This window comes from Macaca nemestrina, chromosome 8 (assembly GCF_043159975.1).
Source record: "Macaca nemestrina isolate mMacNem1 chromosome 8, mMacNem.hap1, whole genome shotgun sequence".
Lineage (NCBI taxonomy): Eukaryota > Metazoa > Chordata > Mammalia > Primates > Cercopithecidae > Macaca > Macaca nemestrina.
In genome coordinates, this window is record NC_092132.1 from 25,271,442 (window position 1) to 25,282,771 (window position 11,330).

The 11,330-nt window shown below is 39.4% G+C and overlaps 1 long non-coding RNA gene across 1 annotated transcript; it reads right to left on the bottom strand.

The window, feature by feature from the left end:
• Positions 1-3,663: 3,663 nt before the first annotated feature.
• On the bottom strand, positions 3,664-8,969 carry LOC139355764 (uncharacterized). Its single transcript, XR_011606786.1, has 3 exons — positions 8,636-8,969; positions 5,571-5,767; positions 3,664-3,709 (listed from the first exon to the last, which is right to left on the bottom strand). It is a non-coding gene; the product is annotated as an uncharacterized lncRNA (long non-coding RNA).
• Positions 8,970-11,330: the final 2,361 nt, after the last annotated feature.

An 11,330-nucleotide genomic window follows, 5' to 3' on the forward strand; every position in this document is an offset into this window, starting at 1 on the left:
AAGCAGAAATCAAGAAATTCTTTGACAGTCAAAACTATGTGCTGTCATGCACACTCTAGAAGAAATCTAAACTAAATGGATAAATTCCTGGAAACATACAACTTGCCAAGGTTCAACCAGGAAGAAATTGAAACTTTTAACAGACCAATTATGAGTTCCAACATTTTCAAACGAATGAAAACAAAGATACATCATACCAGAATCTCTGGAACACAGCTAAGGCAGTGTTAAGAGGAAAGTTTACAGTGTTAAATGCCCACATCAAAAAGTTGGAAAGACCTCAGATTAACCAATTAACATCACACCTAGAGGAGCTAGAGGAACAAAAGCAAACCAACCCCAAAAGTAGCAGAAAACAAGAAATGACCAAAATCAAAGCTGAACTGAATGAAATTGAGATGCAAAGAAAACATACAAAAGATAAATGAAACCAAAAACTGGTTCTCTGAAAGAATAGATAAAAGTGATCGACTTCTAGTGAGGCTAACAAATAAAAAAGAGAGAAGATCCAAACAAACACAATCATAAATGACAAAGGGTTATTACCACTAATCCAACAGAAATACAAAAAAAAACCCTCAAAGACTATTATAAACACCTCTATGCACATAGACGAGAAAATCTGGAAGACATGGATAAATTCCTGGAAACACACAACTTCCGAAGATTGAACCAGGAAAAAATTTAAACCTGAACAGACCAATAACGAGTTCCAAAATTGATTCAGTAATAAAAAGCTTACCAACCAGTAAAAGCCCTGGTCCAGATGGATACAGCCAAATTCTACTAGACATTTAAAGAAGAGCTGGTACCAGCCCTACTGAAACTATTCCAAAAAATTAAGGAGGAAGGACTCCTCCCTAACTCATTTTATGAGGCCAGTATCATCCTGATACCAAAACCTGGCAGAGACACAAGAAAAGAAAATTCCTGGCCATTATCCCTGACGAATATAGATGCACAAATCAGGAACAAAATCCTAGCAAACTAAATTCACTAGCACATCAAAAAGCTAGACCACCTCAATCAAGTAGGCTTTATCTCTTGGGTGCAAGGTTACTTCAACATACGCAAATCAATAAATGTAATTCATTACATAAACAGAAGTTAAAACAAAAACCACATGATTATCGCAGTAGACGCAGAAAAGGCTTTCAATAAAATTCAACATCACTTCACGTTAAAAACCTTCAACAACTAGGCATTGAAGAAACACATCTCAAAATAATAAAAGCCATTTGTGACAAATCCACAGCCAACATCAAACTGAGTGGGCAAAAGCCGGAAGAATTTCCCCTGAAAACTGGAACACGACAATGATGCCCACTCTTCCCACTCCTATTAAACATAGCACCAGAAGTCCCAGCCAAGGCAGTCAGGCAAAAGAAACAAATAAAAGGCATCCAAACAGGAAGAGGTAGTCAAACTATCTCTCTTCACAGATAATATTTTATATCCAGAAAACCCCCATAGTCTCTACCCAAAAGCTCCTAGATCTGATAAACAACTTCAGCAAAGTTTCAGGATACAAAATCAATGCACAAAAATTAGTAACCTTTCTATACACCAACAACATCCAAGCTCAGAACCAAGCCAAGAACACAATCCCAGTCCCAATAGCCAAAAAAAAAAAAAAACAAACAAACAAAAACCTAGGAATACAACTAACCAGCGACGTAAAAGATCTCTACAACACCAGTTACAAAATATTGCTGAAAGAAATCAGAGATGACACAAACAAATGGAAAAACATTCTATGCTCATGAATAGGAAGAATCAATATTGTTTAATGACCATACTGCCCAAAGTAATGTATAGATTCAATGCTATTCCTATCGAACTACCAATATTTTTCACAGAATTTGAAAAAGCTATCTTAAAATTAATATGGAACCAAAAAGGAGCCTGAATAGCCAGTAAATCCTAAGCAAAAAGAACAAAACTGGAGGCATCACACTACCTGAATTCCAACTATGCTACAATGCTACAGCAACCAAAACAGCATGGTACTGGTACAAAAACAGAAACACTGACCAATGGAACAGGTTAGAGAACCCAGAAATAAAGCCTCATACCTACAGCCATCTGATCTTCAACAAAGTAAACAAAAACAAGCAATGGGGAAAGAACTCCCTATTCAATAAATGCTGCTGGGATAGCTGGCTAGCCATATGCAAAGACTGAAATTGGACCCGTACCTTTCACCATACACAAAAACCAACTCAAGATGGATTAAAGACTTAAGTGTAAAACCTAAAACTATAAAAACCCTAGAAGAAAACCTAGGAAATACCATTCTGCACATAGGACCTGACAAAAATTTCATGACAAAGACTCCAAAAGCAATTGTAACCACAACTAAAATTGACAAATGGGACCTAATTAAAGAACTTCTGCACAGTGAAAGGAACTATCAACAGAGTAACAGACAAGCTGCAGGATGGGAAAACTATTTGCAAACTCTGCATCCAAGTGGTCTAATATCCAGAATCTATAAGGGATTTAAACAAAGTAACAAGCAAAAAGCAACCCCATTTAAAAATGGACAAAGGACATGAATAGACACTTCTCAAAAAAAGACATATAAGCAACCAACAAGCAAATGAAAAAATGTTCAACATCATTAATCAATGCAAATCAAAATCACAATGAACTACTATCTCACACCAGTCACAATGGATATCATTAAAAAGTCAAAAAATAACAGAGGTTGGCAGGGTTGCAGAGAAAAGGGAATGCTTATACACTGTTGATGGGAATGAAAATTGGTTCAGCCACTGTGGAAAGCAGTTTGGAGATTCCTCAAAGAACTTAAAACAGAACTACAATTTGACCAGCAATCCCATTACTGGGTATACACCCAAACAAAAATAAAATAAATATCTGCCTTAAAGACACAAGCACACACATGTTAATCACAGTACCATTCACAATAGCAAAGACATGGAATCCATCTAAATACCCATCAATGGTGGATTGGAGAAAGAAAATGTGGTACATATACACCATGGAATACTACACAGCCACAAAAAAAGAACAAAATCCTGTCATTTGCAGCAACATGGTTGGAGCTGGAGGCCATTATCCTAAGAAAATTAATGCAGGAACAGAAAAGCAAATACATGTTCTCACTTATAAGTGGGAGCTAAACATTGAATACATACAGACACGAAGAAGGGAACAATAGTCACTGGGGCCTAGCTGAGGATGGAGAGTAGGAGGAGGGTGAGGATTGAAAAACTAACTATTGGGTACTTCACTTATTACCTGAGTGATAAAATAATCTGCATACCAAACTCCTGTGAAAATCTACCCGTGTAACAAACCTGCACATGTACACCTTGAACCTAAAATAAAAGTTGGAAAGAAAAAAAAAAAGGGTGGGGGGGGCTTTCTTTAAATTTATTTATTATTTATTTATTTATTTATTTTGAGACAAAGTCTCATTCTGTTGCCCAGACTGGAGTACAGTGGCGTGATCTCGGCTCACAGCAACCTCTACCTCCCAGGTTCATGTGATTCTCCTGCCTCAGCCTCCCAAGTAGCTGGGATCATCAGCATACGCCACCATGCCCTGCTAATTTTTGTATTTTTAATAGAGATGGGGTTTCACCATGTTGGCCAGGCTGGTCTGGAACTCCTGACCTCAAGTGATCCACCTACCTTGGCCTCCCAAAGTGCTGGGATTACAGGTGTGGGCCACCACGCCCTGCCAGAGAAAAAAAAAAAAAAGAAAAGAAGAAAAAAAAATTAAGAGAAACTATAATAAAAGGTATATTTGAGAAGTCACACCCTCCCCTATTACTCTCACAGTTCTTCTCTATGGGTAAGCAATTTTCTCGTTTCTGGTTATTCTTAGTGTTTGTGAGGATTTTTTGTTGTTTTGGGTTTTTTTTTTTTTTTTTGCAAAAAGAAAAATGTAAGTATGCAGAAACACACACACACTCATGCACACACACACACACACGCACCTATCACCTATTGTTATTTTTTCCTACTCTCATAGAAAAGTTAGCACTATTGTATATTTAGGGATCATCCTCAATGCCTCAGTCTCTGTTGAATTCCATAGTCCTATTAATCCCCAAGACCTTCCAACATCCTCTCTTGCTTACTCTACCAATCTATTTTCTTTTTCTTTTTTTTTTTCCAAGATGGAGTCTCACCCTGTTGCCCAGGCTGGAGTGGAGTGGCGTGATTTCAGCTCACTGCAACCTCCACCTCCCTGGTTTAAGAAATCCCCCTGCCTCAGCCTACTGAGTAGCCGGGATTACAGACACACGCCACCACGCCTGGCTAATTTTTTTGTATTTTTAGCAGAGATGGGGTTTCACCATGTTGGGCAGACTGGTCTCAAACTCCTGATCTCAGGCAATCCGCCCGCCTCAGCCTCCCAAAGTGCTGGGATGATAGGTGTGAGCCACCACACCCGGCCTCTACCAGTCCATTTTCTATATTGAAGTGAAAGTAAACTTTTCAAAATGTCAATCCCAACAGGTTACCCTCTACCTCTCCTTCAGTAGTTTGCTGTTACTGTTAGGATAAAGTCAAACATTCTTAATATGGCCTAAAAGATTGCTTTTCCTACTTTGTAACTTTTTCTTGCTCCAATGTTGCCCTTTTAATGATACCTCTTAGAAGACAAGCTCCCCTGACTCTCTTGCCATTAGTCATGTTTAAGCACAGGAAAAGCTAATTCCTCTATGATTCCTGGTTGTGCTTATACTTGTAAACACTCATACCAATAAACTTCAGTTCATAATATTTGTATCTAAGATTTATCAAGTTTATCCCATGAACTCATTTTAATCATATAGCAGATGGATAAAAATATTTGCATTTGGGAGAATAACCAGACATGGTCTTTTATCAAATAATTCTTCAGCAAATGGAGATATGACAGAGTAAACCAGAACAGCAGTGCTGTGAGTCTTGTCACATCTCCGGGCTGCCTATGAAGATTGGAGAGGAGAGGAGAGACTGGGAATGTGTATGGAAACTGAAGAGAAGACCTTTGGAATACGTGTACTGTTTGACTCAGAAAATAGAGTTATGATACTTACTTCTAGAATTATCCTAAGGAATTAGCATGGTTATTTTTGAAATTTAAGGACAAGGATAATCAAAACAGCAAAACAAAATGGACAAAGTATGTGTTATATGTGTTAAGAAGGTCTGGAAGAATATAGACCAAGGAATAAATCATAATTTCCTCTGTGTGATGAGGTAATAGTCACATGAATTTTATTCTTTTTTGTTTCTCTTTATTGCTAATGTTGTCTACAATTATTGTGCCTTGCTTTGATCATTTTTGGAGGTAATTTTTATTTTAAAAAATTGTGTTGGAGTCTTTACTGAGTTTGATAGAATTTAAAAATGTTCTCTGCTCCAGGAATAGAAGTTAAAATTTCAGAGAGGAAGCAACTAGTTGCAAAGGACAGAGATGGAGAAACACTGAGGGGAAGTAAAGTTCCCTCCCCATCCTCAGCCCATCTATTCTGAAATTTAGCCAGGTCTTCTCCAGCCTACACCTCTGCCATGAAATGACTCCCTCTGCGTCATACACACACCTGCAAGAGGCGGATTGAATTGATGTTCAGGCAGCAAGCCTAGGAAAACGTGGAGGGTCCTTGCCAAAAACGAATTCAAATTCCTTCTGAGTTTAATTGTTTTCCATTTCACCATGCCTAGATTTCTTCCTTGTCTTCTCCATCCCAAGAATCTTCCTGAAGCTTGGGTACTTAGTCAGGTCTCAGGTGTGAACCATCTGGAAAGAAATCCTTTCGAGAATAAACATTTTCTGTGCCAAAAATGTGTCTGAGTTAAGTGTTAGCTCTGAGCCCTCAACAACCTTAAGATTTCCCCCAGGTGTTGAGAGAATGAGAAAACCGCCATAATGGACGATATGGGAGAATCAGGTGGGAAGGTCAGTGGGGTCCAGCCCGTCACGGGTAGAAGCATGATTGGAGCACAGCCTCCAAGAGATGTATTTCCATATGTTTTCTAAGCATTAAGAGACATGGGTTTCCTTAAGACAAGAAAATATGGGACCGGGCACCATGGCTCAGGCCTGTAATCCCAGCACTTTGGGAGGCCAAGGTGGGTGGATAACTTGAGATTAAGAGTTCGAGACCAGCCTGGATAAAATGGTGAAACCCCGTCTCTACTAAAAATATAAAAATTAGCTGGGCATGGCGCCTGTAATCCCAGCTACTCAGGAGGCTGAGGCAGGAGAATTGCTTGAACCCGGGAGATGGAGGTTGCAGTGAGCCAAGATGGCCTCATAGCACTCCAGCCTGGGTGACAGAGAGAGACTCCGTCTGAAAAACAAAAAACAACAACAACAACAACAACAAAAAACAAAACAGGAGGGCCTCTAACGCTTTTCCAGAAGACTCTCTCATTGGTGGGCAGCTGATGAGTAAACAGACTCGACTTAGACTCAAAAGAAAATTATGGCTGGGGCCGGGCACAGTGGCCCACACCTGTAATCCCAGCACTTTGGGAGACCAAGGCAGGCGGATAACTTGAGGCCAGGAGTTCCAGACCAGCCTGGCCAACATGGTGAATCCCCATTTCTACTAAAAATACAAAAATTAGCCGGGTGTTGTGGTGCACACCTGTAATCCCAACTACTCAGGTGACTGAGGCAGGAGAATTGCTCGAACCCAGGAGGCAGAGGTTGCAGTGAGCCAAGATAGGGCCACTGTACTTCAGCCTGGGTGACCGTGTGAAACCTCGAGAGAAAAAAGAAAAGAAAAAGGAAAAGAAAAAGAAGAAGAAAAAGAAAAAGAAAAGGAAAAGAAAAGAAAAGAAGGAAGGGAAAGAGAGAGAAAGAAAGAGAGAGAGGAAGGAAGGGAAGGAAGGAAGGAAGGAAGGAAGGAAGGAAGGAAGGAAGGAAGGAAGGAAGGAAGGAAGGAAGGAAGGAAGGAAGGAATTATGGTTGGGTAGGTATTTCAATGTAGATGTCTGTGACTCCAAAAATATGTTTTCTTTTTGTTTTATAAACCTTGTGATATTGTCAGCAACTGTATCAGTGTTTTTACAACTCTTTTCTTCCACAATAAAGAGATTTACATCATAACCCTAGCATACACTCACATATACTCTAAAACACATTTACAAAGAAAATCTTCCCAAAACAACATACATCTTTCCTAAATGCGGTTGGATCATTACTATTCTGTCCTATTTCTACTTTTTATCATGCTGGTTTCAACCCACTCTGGTTTCAAGAGTAGGCTGGTTTCAACCTGTGAAATATATTTCACAACCCATTAATAGATCCAAACCTGCCTACATTATTTATATAAGTTGCTTTAAGTGGTTTTTTTTTCTGAAATTAGCTTTTAAATTTTCATGGATTTATTTTTTACATAAAATTATATTTTGGCCAACATTTTCCAATACTATTATTATCACTACTTACGGGCAAGAGAGGTGTTCTGTGTTTATCCATGTACATTATTAGTAAGCTTCTTATTCAGACAAAACCTTCTCAACCTTCTGTTATTAAATATCCTGTCTTTAACTGCTTGTGAAGAATCTTTATTGTGTGCTATCACAGCCGTTGCATTTCTGAGTCATAATATTTGTGAAGCAGGGTAGAAGCTAGTTCTCCAAGGAATGCTATATAAAGTCAGTCTGAAAATAGCACGTTTCTATTTTTTACAAGTATCCAGAAATTGTCCATTCTTCTTTGAATAATATGCATGTTTCTACAGATAAAGCATTGCGATAATTGTGTGAACTTAAGGAAGACATCTCTGAGTGACTGCTTCCTCACCTGCAAGATCATACAATCTCCTAGGGCTATTGGGAGCTTTATAGGAAATAATCCAGAGAAAGGTGTGGCTCAGCACCAGGCACAACATAAGTTCATTTTGAGACATGACTATTATTATTATTATTACTATTAATGAATCCCTTGTGTTAGACTAAGTCCTCTAGAAAACAGAGGCTGAAAGAAGAATTAAGATCCTAAAACTGTTTTGGGAAAGTGGGAACCTAGAGCAGTGAGAGTGGAAGAAAAGAGGAGAAAAGGCAAAGAAAGATGCAAAGCAACACAAGAAGATGTATTCCATGCTCTCTGCTGTTTATTTCATGACACATTGCAAAGGAACAAAGCAAGTTTGCCTTGCATACAGAACCTCTCTAGAAGGGTTGCCAGGAGGAACTGCATCTCGGAGTAGCTTATGGAAGACACAATGGTGAGGAAATCTACTCACTCTACTACTCTATCTCCCTCTTTTTTTTCCCCATTGGTTATGTTTCACTCTGTAAGAAGCTAACTCCTCTGTACTTCTGTGTTGTCCTGTCTAACCCCTTGGCAGTCGCTGAGGAAGTCAGATCCCTGCTGGATGAGTCTGTTTGTGTTACTATAAAGGAATAGCTGAGACCTGGCAATTTATAAAGAAAAAAACGTTTATTTTGGCTTACGGTTCTGCAGGCTGTACAGGTAGCATGGTGCTAGCATCTGCTTCTGGTGAGGGTCTCAGGAAGCTTGCAATCATGGTGGAAGGTGAAAGGGGAACCAGCGTGTCACATGGCAAGAGAGAGAGCAAGAGACAGGGAGGAGCTGCCAGGCTCTCTTAAACAATCCGATCTCACATGAACTCATGGAGTGAGAACTCACCTTATTACTGCGAGGACCGCACCAGGACATTCATGAGGAATCTGCTCCCATGATCCAAACACGTCTCACCAGGCTCCCCTCCAACATTGGACATCACATTTCAACATGAGATTTGGAGGGGACAAAATATCCAAACCGTATCACCTGCCCTGTTTTGTGGTGTCTCATCCCAGTCTTAAAATGGAAAACCAGCCCGTCTGAGGTGAGGTACCACTAGGAGAGAGAAAATTAGAGGCAACTGAGGATAGTATGTAAGCAAGCGTGAAAGGTCTGAGGCTCAGTGCACTTCAAGTGTTCTCACTGGACTCCTCTCAACCCTTCGTTCATGACACACTGCTATCATTGTTCCGTACGTGTTCAGATTTTTTTTTTTTTTTTTTTTTTTTGAGGTGGAGTCTTGCTCTGTCACCCAGCCTGCAGTGGTGTAACCTCGGCTCACTGCAACCTCCTCCCCCTGGGTTCAAGCGATTCTCCCACCGCAACCTCTAGAGCAGCTGGGATTACAGGTATGTGCTACAACACCTGGCTAATTTTGTATTTTTAGTAGAGATGGGGTTTCACCATCTTGGTCAGGCTGGTCTCGAACTCCTGACCTCAAGTGACCCACCCACCTCAGCCTCCCAAAATGTTGGGATTACAGGTGTGAGCCACCATGCCTGGCCTCATTTTTTCTTACTATGATGCAATAAGATAAATGATTTCTGTGAACCTATCACTAAGCTGAGAACTAGAATACTGATAATAAATTACAAATATATATCTACACACGTGGGTATGTACATAAATATATATACACATATACATAAATACATATATATGCTGTATATTTGGCTTTAGTTGTTTTGAACTTGTTTTTTAATTCAATATTAAAGGATTTATTCATATTGATACATGTAGTTATAATTGATTTTCAAAGATACATAGCATTATTTGTGGGACTGAATTGCATTTATGTTCTCAGTAGCTAAGCAATGGGTTTTCAGATTGTTGTCCTTTTTTTTCTTCTTATGAATAGTGATGCCAGTACAGGAATGTCAATGTTGGCCCATAGGGGTTAGGAACACATTCAACCTGTGAGATACTGCCAAACTCCTTTCCAATGTGATTGTGCCAATTTACTCTTCCTCCGGCAATTTATAAGAGATGTAAGAGATTTTGATGATTACATCTTTCTAAAGCTCGGTTTTGTTGGGCTTCTTAATAATTGCCAATTATAATGAAATAAATACTAAATGAAATTAAAGAAATGTATCGGTCTCACAGTGGAATGCTACATATTATTAAAAATCAATTATATACGTAATCAAATATATATACCTACATAATGAATAGGTGTAAAATGCTGTTATCATTAAGATACACTAAAATGGCCTTATGCGGCCCAGCAGAGAGAGAACTCTTGGACTTGAAATGAATGGACAAGGAAATAAATTTCTTTGTGATAACAACAACAACAGTAGCTAACAGTTACTGGCTGCCTGATACAGCCAGGTATTCTAATTTTATATATAAGGTTAAAGTAAATACGTGAGAAATATTTTTGTTAGACTTATTTTACAAAAAACAAACAAAACAAAACCAAAAAAAAACCCTAGGGTTCAGAAAGCTTAACGCGCTTGAGCAAGAGCTTAAAGCTACTTCATGTTAGGAATTAGGGTTCGAAACCAGGTCAGTCTAGCTCGACACGCACAATGACAAGAGCACGTATGACAGTCTGAATCACGTAAAGGTTTCTTAGGGGCCAGGGAGTTAGATGTCTGGGCAAGGCATCTATAAATTTCTGCCAGCCCTGTAGGATTTCACTATCGAAGGAGAGAGCAGAGGAAAGGAATAAGTTATACCACTAGGTCAGAAAAATAATTTTTAAAAAGAATGTTTTTATGTTTATGTTTTCTTTAACTTCTATTATCTTCAGTTCTAAGACAGTGTTTTTAAAATGTCAACCTCTTAATCCCTCAATTTTGGCCAATGAATTCTGAGTGGAAGTAAACATGTGTTATTTCTGAGTCTGGACAGTGTGAGAGACCAGGTCAGTCAAGTCCACAGAAGTGCCTGCGATGATGGGAATGTTCCAGAATCCACGCTACAAAATATAGTAGCCAGTAGCCACATGTGGAAAAAACTATCAAGCACTTGAAATGCAGCTTGTGCAATGAAGGGACTGAAATTTCCATTTTATTTTAATTACTTTTGAATCAAATCCAAGTAACTGCAGGTGGCTCCAAGCTGTGTAAAGCACAGTCCAGTTCTAGGGTTTTCCTTCTGTTGTGATGACCAGTGTGGCTCCATCTAGCGGTTGGTCCATCAGCCTGAGAAGGGGCGACACAGAACAGCGCTTCCCAGCTGATAGTCGATTTGAATGTGTGTTCAAAAGAAATAAGCTTCTGTTGTTTTAAACCACTGAGATTATTTTCCTGCAGTAAACCTTAGCCTATCCTACAAGAGACAGGAGTAACTAGATGAGAGCTTTAATGGAAGGGTTGGAACTGAGTTTCCATTGCCCACTGTGGTACAGCCATCGGTGGCCATGGGTTCCATGCACAGACACGGCCCTTCTAATGGCACCCTCCTGACACCTGCACTGTGGCCTCTCCAGGCCGGGGCACTACCCTAAAGAGTGAGAATAAATCACCTAGTGTTGGGTATCATGTAACCTAATTTGAATTTCTGTGCCACCACTTAATAACTGTGTAAG